This window comes from Xiphias gladius, chromosome 8 (assembly GCF_016859285.1).
Source record: "Xiphias gladius isolate SHS-SW01 ecotype Sanya breed wild chromosome 8, ASM1685928v1, whole genome shotgun sequence".
Lineage (NCBI taxonomy): Eukaryota > Metazoa > Chordata > Actinopteri > Istiophoriformes > Xiphiidae > Xiphias > Xiphias gladius.
Genome location: NC_053407.1, coordinates 22,095,510 through 22,115,807, shown reverse-complemented (window position 1 = coordinate 22,115,807; position 20,298 = coordinate 22,095,510). Strand labels below are relative to the sequence as shown.

Here is a 20,298-nt window from a genome sequence, read left to right as displayed (position 1 = left end):
ACACGTTTACGTTACCAGGGCCGAAGGTCGGTCGGTCGGTCGGTGCATCGTCCCTTCGCGTGGCCACCGGCGGGCGCGGGCGCCAATAAAGTGCAACGCATTGCATTGTGGGGCCGCTGACGGAAAGAAAGTGCACCTACCGCCTTTTTTTTAGTTTTTCAGGTCACTGTGTAACGGATACGTTTCAAACTCTGAATTCTGACATTCACGTGAAAATGGTAGGGGCTGGATATAGTGCTCTTCATGCTAAGGAAGTGATTTCTGACACGGCCCGAAAATGCAGCACAGGACCGCTAGCATGGCCATAGACCCTTACTTTTGTTCGTTCCTGTGGTAGAAGCACACAAAAACATCTTTGACACTTGAATGAAGGCTGTTGACCACAAGCAACTGATTTAATTAACTGAAATATTCTAACTCAGTCAAAAGTAGCACTTCACAACACTTGAGTTATGGACCTAAGACTTCATTTTAGAGCAATACCAGCCTTGTTTTGAGCCTTCTGCCTTATTTTCTGGATTATTCTTTTTAATTCTTTTTGTTTTTGTTTGTTTGTTTGTTTTTTACTCCCTCATCATTTCACTCTCTCACTCTCTTTCTCCCAGCAGTAGCTCATCAGGTTCTACCCCCCCCCGTGGATTTGGATTTAGGAGTGGCATCGCTGGCCGAATAGAGGCAGGTAAGAACTGTAGAGAAACACTGCACATTTACTCACCGTGGAGGTCAGTTGGTTCAGCTAAAAACCACCGCGCCACGCTGGCAACGTACACCAAACACATCAGGGAAGGAAAAGCCATCTCGAACGTGGTCTCCTCCTCCTTTCAAGCTTTGAAGCTGCATGGAACAAACAACCTCATCAAGCCAAACCCGTGTCAAACACCACCGGCAAACTAGTAGAAAAATTGAGGCAGTTGCTCAAAATCACTTAGAGTACCATTTTTTTCTATGTGCACTAGCAATATTTTATCAGTTTACGGTGTGTTAGTTGCCATTTACACCGTGTTTGTTGAATTGTGATTAGTTCCATGTGGACTGGAGGGCCTGGCCGTCCCGCAGGATGGGTGGGGCGATGATTTGCGAGGTGCGTGTGTTTGGAATATTAAACTGTACTTTAAAGCTAAGCATGAGAAAACATTTTATTTGCTAAAACGAACACTAAACCCAAACAGACACATGAAACGAGACTAGAGCTCTACGGCCACTCGTGACTGTACTTAAGCACGGCCCGGTTAAAACTACCCAAAGTCATCTGAAACTATGTGAGGCTACACATAGAGGGAGACAGAATTTCAAAACTTAATTAAAAACCGATGAAAATGTTTTTAATAACGTTGGTATGTGAAATTGTTTTTTTTTTTTTTTGAGGATGAAGTTTGTGGAAACACTGACTCAGAGCATATGGACTGTACGAAAATGCAGCAGCAACAGAGATCACCCAGAAACGCAGGCAAAATAGCAATCCTTTAATGTCACATTCGATTTTGATGAGTCCTGATGACGACAAGCGACTTTTGCATAATTTTTCACAGCTGAGCTTCAGTTTATGCTAATGAAAACGATACACGCAAAATGATGGGAGTCCCCTATCACACACAGGCCTGCTTATTATGTTTTCAGGCTAGGTGGATGACAGCAAACGAGATACCCCTCATAATAAAGGCCTGTTTGTTATTCTCTAGTGAGTCATAAACTATACACTATATGTTTTTCTTTAATAGACTTTTTATGTCTTCTGATAGCACATACACATGGTCTGAGGTACATCAAAAGGAGATTTTGCCACGTGTAAACAAACTGCAATTAAGTTATTTTGTATGAAGCAGCGTAATGACAGCCATTACTGCAATTGTGGTGGCCAAGAGTGTGTATTCTCTATATTCCTGCTTTCACAAACACATAATCCTTAATTGTAAGATGCGAGTCCATTTGAGTGTACTTGAATGACTTCATGATTCTGTGCATGCCTGAGGTGATGAGCATTTAGGTGTGATATTTGTAATATAAAGATGTTGCCTGGTGCCAGTGGGACCTTCAAAGGAACTCTACGTTTGACTGGGACATGCAACCACAAGCTGCGGAGCTCTCAGATTAATTCAATGTGTGTGTGTGCGTGTGCTGGAGTGTGTGTCATTGCATCGCCTGGTGTGGGATAGCCCTCACACCTGTGGACCTTTTGAAGTGCTTAATCATCTCCTGCATGCCTCCACTAACCTTAGTGGCAGGATCCCAACACCTAAATACACCGCACACACAGTTCACACGCAGGAGACAGGGAGCAAGGCCAAACTCTGGGCTCTCCTGTGGTGAGCTGGGAGATGGAGTGAGGCGATGTGGAGGGGGGAGGGAGAGGGATGGAGAGAGTGTTTGAGTAGTGTGACAATCAGAAAGATGAAGTAGCAAAACAGAAAAGTGAAAAAAGGAGAACCAACAGAAGACACAGTAGAGAAGGGCACACGATGGCTATGAGAGAGGAGGAAAGAAGGAGGGCGAGAGGGTCAGGGAGTGAGGGAAGAAGGGATGAAGGAGGGATGCAAGTCCCCTGCCGTTTGGGAACAAGGGCAGAGGCGGGAGATATGCCAGAGTGGCTTAAATCGCCGGGGAGAAACTCTGCAGGTGGAGGAAGTTATCAGAGGAAGTCACACTGTGTGATGTCCAGGAAACCTCCGTGGTAAACAAGGACAGATGAGATGAGAGCTTGTTGTAAGTGAGATAGGGAAACTGTTAACGCCAGTTTGTCCCTCTCATCTATTATCATTACATTTGTGTCACAGAGTTGAACCTGTTTTTCTGGCTTAATGCAGTTGTTAAGCTAATCCCAGAACTCTCAAAGGCTTTTCTGTCCTGGATCAAAAATATTTAATCTCCTGCAAAATAAAAAACGTAACCCTTATCCCAAGTGATGACTCTATTTTTAATCCTGGCAAAATGGTTACATCGCCTTGCATGTTTTGTACAACACCAAAAGAATAGAAAGGTGTTGTTATGCAAAACAATGAAAAATAACATTAATATTCTTAACATTAACATTTTACAATTTTGGTACTCATGATCCAAATCAAGCTAAGAGATTTGTAAATTCTAACTTCTGATTAAGGAAACAGAATTGCAAAAAATTGCTGTGCAGCAGAATGCAATGAGTCCCGTTGTGATGTTATTTTCAAGAGAGACCTGAGTAATGTTATTTTCTGAAAACTGAAGAAAAATAAAATACATTAGAATAGGGTTAGGGTAATAAAAGCAAGGTGTAATAAAAACGAAGCATATCTCTGTGAATAATACTCTACGTACGAGGCACAAACTGAAGTTAAGGGGGCAGCTAGGAGCAACTCTTCTTGCGTAAGCTGAGTTTGTGATTATTATTGTCTCTACTCTCCGCATACCGCTTTTCAGGCTGAACACTTGAGGCTTATGTAATTACATGTACACCTACAATAAGATGGCAACGCAAAACACCCTCTGATGTGTTTCTGCATGTTCTGCTTTGAGTAATTACTGGCTTCAGACAGGTGCGTCCAACTTATTAGATCAAAATGGTCAGATTTATGGTTGTGAGTCAACACTAAAGAGACAATGTGTACAGTTGCTGCGATGAATTAGCAGTCTTATCGTGTAGTGTAACAGTTCACCCGGCCCATCCGAGGTCTCCCATGTTGGAATTCAAATGAGCCAAATGAATGGGAGGACCCGCTTGGGGAGACATAGAGGAGCAACAGGGGGTATGGGCACAGCAGCAGGGTCGAATAGAGGAGCTTCAATGTATGTCTGTATGCCCACTGCCTACCATACAAGGCTTTAGCAGTGTGCCACTGATGGACATTGAGGGTTCACTGCAGGGTGTCTGCTCTCAAACTGGAACACTGTTGAGCCAGTTTAATGTAGTTTTCGAAGGAAAAACCCCCTGGGAGCGTACAGCATCTTATTAGCTTTTGTATTGGAATGTGTTTTATTGCTATGGTTTCAGAACATTTATGGCAGCCCTACCACACTGCAGCATGGTTTAATAATGCTAATTTTTTTTCTCAAATGAGAGTCCATAAGGGCACTGTAGTTACCTGTGTCATGCATAGAGGGCAGCAGTGGCCTACATCTACTCACGATTGACTAATGTGGTCAATCTAAACACATGCTTAAACATGCAGAAAACTAGATATGGATGAAGTCACATAAAAATGAAATGGCGACAAAACAAATGTAATTTTGTGCAGATCTTACAAATGACAGGGGTTCATATTATGTGAGGCGATATGACTCCAGTCAACCAGAAATTAAGGTCATTTTTGTGTGTTTGCTTGCTCCATCTTTTTTCCTGGGCTGAGGAAACACACACACGAGGAAACACACACACACACACACGAAAACACACACATCCACAGCTCATCAGCATTCTACTTCTAAGGAAGGATCTGGCGGCAATTTGAGTGGCAGCTCGGTGTTGCGTTGCACTCGAGTGGTCACCGACACTGCCTGATTGCGGGAGGTTGCCCTCTCATATTTCCCCAAAAATCTCTGGCCACAATCCCATAATTATCTGTCCAGCCGAGCGCAGCAGCATGAGGAAAAAAAAAAAAAAAAGAACAGCCTCTCCTGGCATCTCCACTGCTTGAAGGCTACTTGTTATCCAGGTGTATTCTGGGATACCTGGCAAAAAGCCACGAGTCATGCAATACAAAGCCATGCACGCAAGCACCTGAATTTAACAAAGCGAGACACATGGACACAAACTTTTACGTATATTTATTGTATTTTAATATGAGCATGCCTTCATTCATTAATTCAACAGAGTGGATGAAAACAGAATTGAAATCATACATTTGTTCTGAAATCTTAACTTGTCTTACTGAAGACATGAACTATATGATTGAAAGATTCTATTATAACTATTTTGCAGCCAGCTAAACTTGTATGAACATTTAGCTATGCGTTTAACTCGTGCCATAGACCAATGTGTCAGTAAAACAGCGTTGAACAGAGCTGTGATGAATGCTGATATGAGGAATGGGAAAAGTGACTGGTCCAAAAATCTTAAATCAGGTTTCTGAAAACAGAATTAAAGAACTAAAACAAAAAGTGCACTCAGGTTAAAACAGGTTAATATGGTAATTCATACATTTCTGTAGTAACTATTATATTTGGGTTATTGAGTTTAGCTTCTTATTAGTTATTAGAGAAATTGAGAGCCGTAGTTCATCCTAGACAGGTTTATTCTACAATTAGACAAGTGTTTGAGTTTAAAGGGGTTGAATGCTTTATTGAGTACATTGAGTACATAAAGCATTCTTCATATCACAAGCCTATGGAGAAAGGGTTTGATTTGATTACAGTGGATGTGGATTCCAGTTTAGTTAGTCTGGTTTGCATATTGTTAAGTGACATTTACAATTGATAAATTGTCTGGTCGTGTGGATCTATCACTGTACGTCAGCGGATAGTTAGTCTAAAAGTTTGGAATTGATCCTCTCTTCCATGCCAAGTACTAAATTCTCCATGTTAGCCAGGATCCCACTATCTAAGGGGGCTTGTCTTAAAGTGGCTAGCATTACGTTGTAGCGAGTGCTCATACTGACTATTTCTGTTATGTTCATCTGATTTTTCATCGACTTTCCCATTTTAAAATTGAGATAAATGTCTCTGTATTGTATCAAACTACTTGTCTGGATTTCAATAGAGCTTTCCTGGATTGCTTCCTACCGAGTCATTGGCCCAAAAGGAAGCTGTAATGAATGATATTTATGGATGAAATCAAGATTTATAGCAGTTTGAAATCAAGCTCATTTTTGTTTACTTTAATCAACAACAGTTTTATTTTATATTTTTGTAATTTCCATCCTTCATATATTTTAGTATTTCTGCTACAAACTTGTTTCTGTTTTATAAAAAGAGCTGCCACTTTGTGTTATAGTGTATGTACACAAGGCCTCATTTGCCTGTGGTCAGAGCCCTAGAGTGCACAGTAGTACTTGTTGAGCCTATAACCTCCATTGTTTGGATCTAGATTTCTATGGGGGGTCCATTTGTGTGGGCTCACCAAGATATAACTGGGGCGTAATCATGGGAATGGGGGGGGGGGTGCTGCAGGTCAATAGTGACCCTTAATGCTGAAAAGGCCTTCTGATGTTCCTGAAGCAAATCATTGATGGTAGGTAACCCCTGCCACTGATGCTTTGCTCCTATGAGGGCAGAGGTGAAAGAAGCCAGCATGGCCCTTTGACATCCCAGCAGGGACCCTGTAATCCAACGCTCGTCAGTGCTAATCCATAGCTTCACAGCCACAAAGAGACCAGCACCACATGTGTTGCAATTGCTAACATTCTCCTGACATTAACCAGCAAGTAGGAATGCCAATACACAGATGAGTGGAAGAAAAAAAAGTTAGTTAGTTCATTTATCTCTCAATTCATAGAGGAAAAAACGATTTGCACCTTGAGAAAGGCAGACTCTGATTGGCTGCCCATGGCCAGTGAAGAGTCAAGGGTCAAGTCTCTGACATCTGAGTTGGTTTCCTCTCATTCTTGTGCCAAGCAAGTTTTCATGAGGAATGCCAAAACACTTGGGACGAACTTTCTTTGAGATGTTTAAAGATGTGAAAGAGATTATAACCAAAGGTGGGCTGGGACACTAATCTGCTGAAGTCTCTACATACAAAACCAAATTTTTTTAATGGTTTACAAATTCCTAATTTATTTAAGGTTTTCTGAGCTCACTTTTCTTGGTTTTTCCCTTGTATTGTCATCCTGTAATACTCTTGAAAATACTCGTCTTTAGTTGGATAAATAACCCAAAACGGATTACAGTGGAGGCTCCAATCTCTCACAATAAGCTTCTCTGAAACTTCAAAGCAGGTCTAGACCTCGGCTTTGAGGCCTTTAGCATATGCTTAGCTCAAAAATGGCAAAAGACCGCCACAGGTGGTTTATTCTTCAAACTATAAAACTGTTCTCCACGTTATTTATTGGGACACGTTGATGGATGAAGTTAAGGGCTACGCAGAGGGAAGAGTAGAAATAAAGGGGTTGATACATTGAAAAACACTGTAACGTTTTGGTAAGTTTTGCCTATGTGGTCTTTACTGGGAAAAATAATATGCAACACAAATACAGTGTGGCAAACTTTAATGATTCACATGGAAATGATCTAGAAATATCAGTTTATTGTGGAGCCCTGTCCACTTGCCGTCAGCACAAATAAAAATTCCTGTTGTTGAAAAATAAATCTCTTTTTAGTCTTTTTAGATTCACTCATAATAGTTAAATCAGTTAGTGGTCATAGAAATATATTGTATGCTCCCTTTCAATTGCATTCTCTGTTACAACTTGCTTAAGTCACTGTAATAAATAGCAGCTATACAAAAGAAAACCTTATTATCCAAGTCACGGCAATTCAGCAGCCCGAGATTGTGCTCTCTTTGTGGTGAAGCTATAAATCTTATAATCACTCCTCACAAGCTTAAACATTGAGATTCGATTAATCTTAGTGAAGATTTTGAGTGTTTATCATGTGATTCATCCCTCCCAATGTTCAAAACCAAACCCTTTTTAAAGCACACCTAAAATGCTGAGTCATCCTAATCACATGGATTTATCCTTTGTCCATGGTGAAAAGCGTTGGTGGCAATGGTTAGTGGACTATAAATAAGAACAGTTCAGAATAATGGTGGCTGTGAATGTTATGGAGGATTGAGCACATCCAACACAGATTTAGTCTATGGATTAAACAGCACAACAGTGGGGGACATGGATGGTTATGTGTTTGAGAGGTATGGCAATAATGGTCTTCTGTTGAAGCTTCCCCCCATCATGACCTATGAGGAGTCTATTCTTCCCGATATTTTGATCAAAACACAAGTAGTATAACTTTATGAGCTGACAAAAATTGCTGAAAGCTGCAAAAATGGACTTGTTGTGTCAAAAGATGGCCAGATTTCTAAAAATCTTTTGAAATGGCTTTCGCAGTTTTTTTTGGATATATTCTTGAAATATGGACTTTACAGGATGGAAACCTGAATTGGGATGTAGAATATGTTAACAACGGTGGGGTGCTATTATTAATATATATCTTGGTTTACCAATATTCTTTTACTTTCAGAAAAATGGTTCAGATAATTTTGTTTTAAAAGTTGTACTCCAAGTAAACTGATGGATGATGGACAGAAATGCAAAACTAGAAAGATTTTTAACAAAACCCGGATTTTTCCTTTAAAGTTGAACATGGAAACCATTGGTAGGTTCACATATTTTGTAATCCTTATGCAATACCTACAAAGGTGCTAATACTGTTGCTTGTACGTATGTCTGTATGTTAAACCTTCTAGTGTTCCCTCAAGAAAGGGAGTTTTTCAATAGGCTTCAAGTCAGTCATGCTTCACCTTTGCACCTTTGGAAAAACCTGTCACATAAAGGAAGGTTTGTGGATGTTCAGAACAGGGGCCTCATTTCCGAGTACTTAGCTGTCATGTAAATCTGAGGCTGTCATCATAAACCAAAACACACAGTGCTGTCTGTAGCTCTGCCTGTATCTATCCCAGTGCATTTACTACTGTAGGGCATGGAAATTAACTGGAAAATAAATATGTACAATTATAGATTAAAGGATCAAAAATAACTAAACTCCCTTAAAACTCAGCTTTCTGAAACGGGGCTGCCTAACATGGCCGAGTGTGTCTGAAAATTATCAGTGTGAATCCTTTTAACTTCAATCACCATCTTTGGGATGTGGAGATGATTGCTACATGGTGTAATTGAAGAGTAGATCAAAAGCCGAGGCAGAAGTGCTTGCTGAAGACGAGTGTCAGGCCTTGTCCACAGAGAGAGCTGCATGTACAGACTATGGAACTGTTGGGAAACTTGAGTCCCACAGATTACAGGCCTGAGATTATCATTACGACAGTCGACGGGTGAGAAGCAAATCCTGCCAAAAAATCGACTTCTCTGCAAACAGAATGGACAATACTGTACACAGTACTCTTGGTTTTCTGAGATATTTATTGATAATAATGTAGCAGTCACATTTACATTACAGCTGAAAGTAGTTTCAATAAATCTTTTGTCATTCATAATGTAAGAATTACTGTCAGAAGTCTCAATAAGATCTTGTATTTTTATTAATTTTAAAAAGTTTTTTGCCTTAAATTGCCTTGTCTAATACTGCCACTTGCACGTGTGGATGTGCTTGCATATTGTAGATATACACAAGTTCCCTTTAATCTGCTCTGTTTTCAGGCATTCCTATTTGCAGGAATAGTATAAATGTATTGGTTGTTTCCTAAATGCCGGAAATTCTTTAAAGCATTGTTATAGTATGGGGTTTTGCAGACATTGTTTCAACACTGGCTCTCAGACTTCCAAGCAAGCGTCACTGGTCCCATTCACGAAGTATAGGTGAACTAGGGTTATGGCTGGTCATTTCCATTCCATTCCTCACAGATCACCTTGAGTGTTTGTCCAGCAGGTTCCCCTTCATCCCACTACCGGCTGCCCCACACCCATCAAACCAGAGACACATGTACACACGCTCACATATATCCCAAATCCTTGAATCCACCATGCCACGCCCTGTCTGTCATTGATGGAGTACAGATGCTATCAGGGACGCATGCCGCCAGGTCTGAAGGAGGCTGGATAACACTGTTTGCTCTCTGTAATGCACTGGTCACCTACTTTTCTCTGCATCTCACTAGAAGAGGGAGGGAGAGTCAGATTGAGCTCCAGATAAGTTTATGTTTCAAGTAGACATCCTGGACCACCAGGACAATTGAATGTTTGCTAGGCTCCGTCCCCCATAGCTATGGCTGCTACGCCTGTCAAGCTTTCCAATCTAGCAATGCACGGATGCAGTTTACAATGAAACCTGTGGCAGATTTATCACTTGAAATCTTAGTAGTTTTTGAAATGAGGTGAACAAGAGCAGGCTTCTCATTTCAAGCTAATGATTGTCAATTTTGCTGGCAATTGCAACTAGTAGATTTTATAACCTACAGCTAGCTTGAAAATTAACACTAACTCAGTAAGTTGGTTAAAAATGTTGTTTCCAGCTGAATTTTTTAAAAATGAGAACAATGTAAAAAGGTCTTAAATATGCAATTCAAGCCTATGTACATGATATTATGTTGGAGGACTGAGGCGAAAGATATGCAGTATGTCTCAGGAAAGAAGTCAGCATCCAAAGCAGTTGACGATTGAGCTACAAGACATGGAGATAAAGAAACAGCTTTGTTCTTGTACTGCAGTGCAGAGCTAGTTTCCCCTGGTATTAGTTTAGTGCAGCATGAAAAGGAAAATGTATGATCAGACTTTGTTCTAACATATTCCCTGTTTGGATACTTAATTTACAATTTAAAAAAACAACATATATTGATGAGAAACATCGTAAGTTTATGCTCTATTATTTGTATTATCACTTCCAAAAAGAAGAGGCTTTGAGAGAGAGGAAAGCTAAATCGTAAGTTTGGCGAACAACGCGTTTTCTGAGATCGAGTTTGGCTGGAGTTGCTGTAGTGTAAGCCGCCAACATTAGCAGTAGCATTAAGGACTGGCTCTTATACAGCGGCTGTTTCAGACGGGAACAGGGCTTTTTCTAGCAAAACCTGCAACCCCACAAATAATGTCATTTTAGCCAATGATTTGCTCCTTGGCCTTGGAAGCAACTTTACATTGGCATTAATACTGTAGATAATAAGCTAGTTAGCTAGACATGCTAACTCTTGCAGCTTACATTACGAACAGATAAACACAGCGAGGACCATACAACTGTACCACAGCCTGTTTAATCCAAATTCTTTAAGTATCTCTCTTATTGGACTCCCATGCACACTGATTCTGCATGTGGGGAAAATCCAGAATTTGACATGTCTGCTGTGTCTAGTTACGGTTGCTAGGCTATGATTTGTCATTTGCTTATTAGGGGACTGGCTTATTCCAAAGCTCATTTAGGAGAAAACATTGTGCTGCTCTCTCTCTTCAGAACCTGTAGGTATGTCAGGATACCGCAACAGCCTCACGCCATAAATCTGAAATGATTGATGTGCACCACGAAAACCAGGAATGCTTACTGGCAGTTGTAAAGCTATATTCTATCCATAAACACAGAACCACAACACAAGTCCTCAGGGATAAGGAAGACAAATTGAGGTGTTTCAGACAAATGCCAAAGTTAACTGATGGAGAGGGAGATACTCACCGGGCCTTTTATGGGTCATATATTTTAAGTGTGATGAAAGGATGGGGTTAGCACATATGCTTACACCACGTTTCAGAAGGTGGGATGGAGGGGAATGAGTTTGAAGGCTGCTTGGTATGTAAGGATTAATGTCTGTGGGTAACAGAGCAGTGATTTCTTGTGATGTCTGGAGAGGTGTCATTACCTCTAATGTCCTTTCAGACGGTAAGCACCGGGTCAAAGGGCAGGGAGTAAACTATGTCTCCCTCTGCGCCAGACTGGAGGTAAATGCTGATCGATTACTGGAGGAGAAGAAGATGGATAGATTAGTTTCCAGGAAAAGACAGAAGCAGTCTGGACAGTACAATCAGAAAAGGTCAGAAAACAATGGTACAAGGAAAAAAATAAACTGGAAGGAACAACTCTTTGCTTTGAGTTCTGTGAGATTCCCCTATCAGCTTCATAGCACTTGTTGAGCTGTATTTGGGTCAACCCTGACGTTGAAACGTTGACTAAAAAGGCAGATCGTTCCAGAAGTCTTCAAATCTCAGCAGTATTGTTAGGCATTGATTAAGGTTTTAGTAAACTAAAACAGTTGATCAATCAATACTTTTAAATAATAATGGATCAAGTGACTGCATCTTAATAGGCTGCTAGTAGTGACAAACCACTGCAGCAGTTCCCCTCAGCTCTGTGGAGCTTTTTAGCATATTCCAGCTCCATTTTTCAGTTTAACGGCTCATAATTTTGCTGTTTTGATTCACTCTTCCGTCACTCTTTCATCAGCGTCCTTCCAGCCGGAAAAGGGAAGTGTTTTCACCAAAAAAAGTTCTGATACGGCAAACAAACAAAGTTATTGATTAGCTGGCAAACAGAGGGGAGCATTTAGCTCCTAAAGAACCAGATTTTTTACCCCTTAGGGGTTGGTTGGAGAACAAAAATATGCTAAAAGCCGAGTTAATATCTGGCTTACATTCACCATGTGGCCAGAAACGTGGTCTCTAAATGACCGCTAATGTAGCTCTATGTCTGCTTGATTTGTAAATGCAAAACTGTTTGCTAAGACATTTGCCATGTCAGCTTTATAAGGTGATAATGTGTAATGTTCACAGTTTGTTACGCTGCTCCTGAGTGGCTCAAAATCAATTACGGAAGGTTTAGGGTCAGGAAAGAATGTGGTTATGGGTAAAATATTTTTCGGTCTGTAACATGATGCAAACTCTGGCCTTTAGCATGAAAGTCTGACATGCTGCACAACGATCAACTACCTTACTGCTCACTCACTGCATTAGTGTTGGACATAGATTGTGTGCTGCAGAATTGTCCAAAATACAGGTAATTCTTAAGGTAGGCCAATCTTAGGGGGAAAGATCAGGATACTCTACTCATTGTAAAACCTTGAACTGGCAAAATGATGAGAAGGTTAAAGGCAAAGCCAAACACAATGCAAAGCTAGGAGAGTAATTCACACAATTTGCAGTATTTGTTTTTTGATAAGTTGCATGCATGCAGTCTGTGCATTTGCAATATTCAAACCCACAGTTTGCGTCAACAGAATTTGTATTTGTCTCCACCTGCATCTGAAAAAAAGTCCAACTCCTTCCAAGCCATGATTACATGTTACATTTTGCTGCAATATTTGTAATTAGAGAACACAGAGACAGAGGATGTGGAACAAGTTGAGTCACAGTTCATTTGGTGTAAGGAACAGAGAATTTCATAGCTACATATTCACGTACTTGTAATAAATTAGTTTACCCACTATCATTTTTTAACTTCTTACTTTGAAACAAAGTACTTAATTTAATTTAAAACAAAACAAAACTGTGCAGTAAAATCCTTATGCCCTGATGGTGACCCTGATGGGAGGCTACAAGGCTCTACAGCACTGTACCAACATGCATTTTTCCATTGTTCCATGTGTTATTACATCCATGATGTAATGTGAGTGTGCTGCACCCACCCCGAGGCTACAGTGGGACTTCTGCTGTTGGTGGAATAGTTTGCAATCTCCTGTTTTGTTTGTTTTACCTCACATTGGATGGAATTCCCCTCTTATCTAAATCCAATAATTACTTAAACCTGGATGTCAAAACACTTTCCATTATTATCAGAGCCCCTTTTCCCCCTTTCCCTTTGATGCCGGTTGTTACAGTGAAGGATCACAGTCTCTGGGTCTTTTTTAGCTCAACTTAGTTGTCAGGATCCATAACCACAATAGTTAAGTCCAGAGCACTGAATGACTGTGTCTGATCTCAGGATATACTGCTGACTTGTCAGGATTAAGACAACACAATACTGTATCTAATTTTTATTTAAGACCAGTTTTAAGGTGTCGTGTCTACCTACAGAAAATAGATCAGGCTTTTCATATTAACAAAACAAGTTATAAATAAATTGAGAACAGGATGCTAAAGATGTTTTCTTACTCAAGACTTTGAGTAAATATGAAGTTAAAGTATCATTCAGTATAATTTTAATGACATTGTTTAACTGTCATTGTAAATGCTGGAAAATGGGATAGAAGAATAAGTCACTGACTTGTTCTTTCTTGTGTGTCTCATAATTGCAATCTCTGATGCATAGGGCTGAAGTAATATCGTTTACAAATGGGACACTTACACACTAAAAGGAAGGCACTACAATGATTCCACCGGTAAACGCATTTCTACCAAATTTGATGGCCCTTTTAGCGGTCTGAGCATAATCCTTCTCTTTTCACCAGTGCAAAGATGCTTTGTTCAAGTTGTGGGTGTGTGATTGGTTTGAGCTTCTGTTGATTACGTTTCAACCTGTGTTCCAAATTGGTTTAGGCGTGGCTAAAAGCACCAACGGATACTCAAAGCAAAGGGTTAAAGTGCATGAGTGGCTCCGCTCCAAAAGGCTTTGCAGATTCCACAAGTTCTGCTGACAGGAACCTTTCAGTGGGTGAAAAGACAGCTTAATTCAAAAGAAGGTGGGCATTTAGACTGTTGTTGGTGCAAACACAAATGGCACAGTCTTATACGCTTATAAATCTCCTATACCTACTGTATATCAGGTACTGTATGACTTTCTTTTATTGGCCTTAGAGGCAAAATCTGTTATCCATGCTAATAGAGATAATGATTAATTGTTAACTGCAGCTTATTTTCATGGTTTTGACCATCATTTCCATTGGTTATGATCACCAAAGTAACTGCTGAGATCTGGGAATCTAGTGCCATCACTAAAATGCAGTAAAATGGGCCAAGTAACAGGAGCACTCAGATCAGGATACTCTACTCAGGTAGTCTAAATGGTCATATAATCTAAACCCTTTTATTTGGTGGTAAAACTGAAAGTTAATGAACACAAAATGTTGCTATTAATCCTTAACTATTGTAAGTACGGTACAATTACCATAAGTACAGTAGGATAAAGTTGATCCAGGAAGTCAGACACTTGATGGATGCTGTTCTTTTTTTTTTTAGTGTTTTACCCTGTTGGACTTGTTCAAATGATGGCCAAAAAAAAAAAAAAAGTTTATGAAACTAGTATTTTCCATTTTCCTTTATTCCTTCTCATTGAAAAGTCTATTACTCCACTCACTGAATAGTACAGTACTGTAGTGCAGTTTTTCACAGCACTAAAGATGGACCAGATGGGGAAGTAGGATGGAAGAGAAAAAAGGAGAGGAAAACAGGTAAAATCAAGCAGAAGACTACAATATTTCCCCCAGGGCTTACCCTCCATCCTTTTGTGCTGTAAATAGCTTCACTAAAGTCATTACTTTCTTAATTGGACCTGTTCAACATGTTTTGCCAAAGTCTTAAGTAGTTTATGATTCAGAGAGACATGCACAAACACTAAGGACTGTCGTTTCCTCCAGGCCTCAGGGCGACGGGCCTGTATACCATGTGAGGAAGCAGGAAGACACCTGTGTCACATTTCCCATGATCTCTGTATACAGCAGACAACAGCAGGCCTGCTCTGATGACCTAACTGTAGTCAGCTTATTGTTTCCTGGGGGTCCAATCTCAGATGATGAAAGCATAATGGACAGCCATGTCCTTTTCTAACCTCTCCAAAGGAACCACAGGGTTTAGCAGGGAGATGGAGATGATAATTAGAAGGTGCACCAGTAGGACATCGTTTTCACTCACAATCATGTAAAAGAGAGTTCATTCCTCCTCACTGATTCCTATAGCATTCATGTGATTTGAAATTGCAAGTGAATGAGCAAGCTGGGTTTCAAACAGCTGGAGGTTTCTATGCTTCAGTAGACTCTATGCATCATATTGCTGTACATTGTAAAGCAATGTTTTTGACACATTGAAGGGAGTTGAAGGCGATCTAGTGTAATTGAATGGAAATAGAGGTCCTATCTGGGGATCCATTCTTCTGATTTACTGGGACAAGAAATTCCATGTTAGAAGACCGAAAAACTTTCACTCATACAAATGCAATTCAAACCCCTCACTTGTTTTGACAAAGCTGAATGGTTGGCCATAGCAGATTCTTAATAGAGGCTTAAGAATTCGGGATGTAACACAGCCAGCAGACCACTTTTGAATATCAACATGAGGTTTGGATCTTTTAACCAATGAAATTGCATCACTTGCATGTTTCATTTAACTTGAAGTGTGCTGCTATCGCCCTGATGTGGAACAATAAGCTCTGATTTCATTCTGTCATCAAAGGAATCAGAATCACAAAGGTACCACATCATAGTGTCAGAGTCAAATAGAACCTGACACCATCTTTGAGAAATAGGGCTTATGAGCTCATTTTAATCAGAATGGGCCAAGTTCCTCTGAGTCCCGGTCCCTTGAAGAAGGAGTCCTGCACTCTGGGCTTGGGTTTGTCACCTGCATGCGGAGAAGAAGGAGGTAGGAGACGTGTGGAAAGATTGAATGCGTGATGCGTAGGTGGCTGTGGCGGGACCTCTCTGTGCCTCTCTTTTTCTTTGGCTGGACCAGGAGCCCCTGCGTGGGGGCCACCCCCTCTGACATCAGCGGGGCCCCGCAGCCCTGGGAAGTTGAGCATGTGAGCTTCCCCAGGTCATTAGGGAGAGGCTTGAAAAGACTGTCACCAGGAAGGAGATAAGCCGTGAGGGGCGCAGTAATAAGGCTCTGAATAATAGCCTCTCTGTAGAGAGCCACTGAGGACACAGACCCAGGGATTAAAGGGAGACTGAAAAGGAGAAAGTCAATGGACCTCCACAAAAATATGAACCAGAGTGCTGGTGAATGGTGGGGGGAGTTATCAGCATTCTGGGGGCTCCTTCTCTGGGCCCCATCAAGCTCAAGGAGAAGGGAGGTGTTCTGAGTTGGGAGTGTCCTTTGGGATGAGACTGGCTATTTTAAAACAAAGTATTCTGCTGTGTTGGCATGGAGTGTTCAAGTAACCACACAGAACCTAATTTCACACGCACTTGCTGACCCTGCAGCTCAGAGAAGTATTTCTTAAATCTCTGACTTGCTGCGCAGCATCTCATACCCTGCAGCTTCCACACCTTGTTTTCCAACCGAAATTTATGTATGTATTCTATACATGTGTTTTTAGGCTGTGCGTGTACTGGTGTGTACCCACTGTAGGCCTGTATGTGTTAATCTCTGAATGATAACATTGCCCAAGGGGGTTGGCTCCTTCTGGTTGGTTAGCCCTGATACAGTCTCAGTCATCTTTTCTATCCACATTCTGTCCACATCCCGTGAAAGCAGAAACCTTTATTTCTACCACAGGAAGTTGAAACATCTCATCAACATTATTTACAACGATAGTTTGAGAAACATTAATGTTACCTGCGTATTTATAGTACAACATACTGCAGAATATGCTAAGCTAAGGAACAATGAAGTATCTCTACTGCAAAACCTATAGAAAAGGAAAAAAGAAATCTCTGTTGAATTATCTCCGTCAGACACAATTATGCCCCATACTGAAGTGGCTCAAGGCTATGGATACTGTCTGCTTCCAAGATTTCTTGTAATAGGACAGTTGGTGTCGCAGGTGGAGGTCAGTATAAATCCATACTCTACTACTACATGTCTTTTCAAGATGGAATTTGCTTTCTTACCTTGGGACCTGTTCCTGGTTTATTGATCACCAAAGTGAGTTCAGATTGACAAAGGGTTTGGCCCACTGCACTCTCAGCTGCATGACCATTAACACAAACCTACAGGGTAATTTGGCTTCACGCGAGGAAACGAAGGGAAGGAAACCTCACAAAGCTCTTTAATCTGTCTAAGGAAATTCAATTTTTGGGGACACCCACTAAAATGAACTAAAACAGTCAGGGGTCTATTTGTGAGTTGCTCTCGAGGAGGTTGCTGCATCTGATGAATTGCCAAGTAATTAGGTCATTCCCTTCAATGCACACTATCTGAATCAATTTCCGATCTCACCGCAGTGCTGTGCAGCTTCCGATAATGTGAGCCACATTGTCAAATGCTGGGAGCGGTAATATGAAGCAGACACGTGAGGCTTTACTCAGGTGGGCCCGATCTCATCTGTTGGAGCCATGAGGGCTCTGTCAAGGCTGTCCTTCAACCCCACAGTACTAATATGACAGATAATGACAAATTCAGACATGAACATATTCTCTTCTAATTGACTAGTATCCAAGTAGTAGACATACACAACTATACATTTCGCCTCAAAAAACAGTCTGGCTTTGTGATTCCTGCAGTCACACACATTACACCAAAGCATACAAACACAAACAGCACTTAAAACCAACAAATGTTCCAGAATTTCAACACACACTTTCTATCATTACCCTACTCTTAACTGCACAGATGAAGGCTGGCCAACTATTGAAGCCTGCTCTTTTCACTCCAACACTCCAGTCCAAGAAGTCCGTTAGCAGAGCCCCTCGAAAATCAACCTCTCTCCTCACCACACTGTCACCTCCCACACAGCTGCTTGCTGCCACATTGTCCCCCCATCATTGTCAATGTCACTGTCACCACAGTGCACAACATGCACCCACACTGCTGCTAACCTTTCCTCTCACCAAGCCTGGCCCCTGGGGTTTTAGCTGTCGACTGTTCTGGGACACGCCCGTAGAGCTGAGTGGTGAATCAAAGCCCTGCTCTCCCTCAGCAGGAGCCCCCCTCGACTCTGGCTTGCTCTTGCCCCTTCGGCAAGCCCACGGCTACCAGACTTCATTCCCCACATCTCTGCTTTTAGGAACCCTGTCACTCCCCCCACTCCCCAGCCACAATCCCCAGCCAGGAGCAAGCCCAGAGAGACAGGCAGGTCTGTGAATAGGCGCCAAGACTGAATGGGCATTTCTTCAGACAAGGGTAATGGGTGGTCCCTTTACCTCGGGATTGGACTGCATGGACGCAGCCCAGCCAAAAGAGCTCTCATGCAATGTCACCTTGAACAATAATCGGCAATAACGCTCCAGAGTTTGGACTTCCTGGAAAGACATTTACTTTGCCCCGTTTCTTTTTGTTAAAGGGATTTTCAAAGGCAGCTCTTGCTGAGTAGGGAAGCTGTCTTGAACCCCCTCAGCTTTTCTCTCTTTCACCCTTTCTTTTTCTTTTCTCTCCTTTTCTTTGTTTGCTCAAGAGATGTCAAGGATAAAGGTGTCTTTAACTCACCAAGCTTCTACCTGAGAATTTGTCTCTCACTCATGCCACTTGTATATTTTTATTGCTGAGGCTGAGCATTTTGTACATTCAACGTCCCTATTGATTTGTTTCGTGTTTCTTTCAAATTTGGATTTTTAAATAATTCCTTTGAGTCCTGCAGGAGGGGTCTACGTGAGGTGTTGTGTGAGGCTGAGTGCAGGTGAGCTCACTTTCCATAGCGTGTGTTGTGCAAACAGAGGCTGTCAAAATGCAACAGGGCCTCTCTGAAGGAACCACACCAGACAGATCTACGTCTGTCATCTCACTGTGGGACACACACACGTACACACAAATGCACACCACTGACACTGCATGTAAAGATGCCTTTGATCAGTTTCTCTCAGATCTTCAGCAGCTTCCCTGCCATTTAGACTTGTTTACACAACTTCAAAATCTAACAAGCAGAGGGACAATACCTGAGACACCCATTTGAAAAGTTGGGGGAGATGTATGGCGGAGGATATATTTGAACAAGTTTGACCTGAGTTTGTCCTGTTGTTCCGTTTTGAGTTTATTATCATAACTGTCATCATGATTGTTGTCATGTTCTTCTTCCTCTCCGTCCTTGACTTCTCCTTTTTTCCTCCTGCTCTTATTGCTCCTACACTTCTTTTCTGACTTGGAGGTTAATGTAATCAGGCACTCTAACAAAACATACAAGCATATCAGTTTCCATAAAAAGTCACCGTACTATCTATGCCTCCACTTCTGCTTCGCTTTTCTCTGTTATTCAAATTTTGCAGTAATAGCCTGATATCACAGCTGCAAAACAGAGGTAGCATGTTGAGAGATCCAGTCCATCACGGACGTTATGTTTAATAGAGATTCAACAGTGTTTTATGAGCTGCAGCGCCGAGGTGGATACCGCTGAAATGTATATTAAAAAAAAAAAAAAAAACAGAGCCAAGGTGGACGGATGGGCGAGCAGGACATGGGTGGAAGATGTGACGACCACGTGCTGAGCTCTTGCAGCAGCTCACAGGCCCCTGAAGGGGGGTAGGGGGCTAAATGAAGACCACCTGGACTGGGGCTAATCCTCCAAACACTGTCCTCCTTCCAGGACTGCTTCATGGACCTATGCCACAGGATTTACACAGTTTTGGAATTGAAACAGGCCCATGAGTTGTTGTTTTTTTTTGTTCCTTTTAGTTGGAGAGTGGATGGAGGTGGTGGGGAAGAAGGAGGTACTGAACCTTTTCTCGTGAGTCTCTGGTGTCATGAGCTGCCGAAGGTCATAGCTCAGGCGTAATGAAGGACCGTTTGTCCTATCACAGGTTGTTAGGAGTGATGTACAGTACATGTCATCATAAAATGTTTACATTTTCAAACTTTAAAATCCTAGTGCCTGTTTTGAATTAGGTATTTGTAATCTGGAAAGTGTGTTCAATAAAAGCGACAAATGGGTTTGTTTGGTTTTTTTTTTTTTTACCAAACTTTGCATGTATTTTCTCTTGCACATTTACGCAAGTTTCATGTTCATATCTGTTTGGTTTTTGCCAAATCATATTTTATCAAATCATGGGACCATTTGATACAATTGTAA

At 41.3% G+C, this 20,298-nt stretch overlaps 1 long non-coding RNA gene across 1 annotated transcript; it reads left to right on the top strand.

The window, feature by feature from the left end:
* The first annotated feature begins 146 nt into the window (after positions 1-146).
* LOC120792993 lies at positions 147-20,081 on the top strand. The gene is made up of 3 exons (XR_005707919.1): positions 147-218; positions 606-679; positions 19,905-20,081. It is a non-coding gene; the product is annotated as an uncharacterized LOC120792993 (long non-coding RNA).
* The last annotated feature ends 217 nt before the right edge of the window (positions 20,082-20,298 follow it).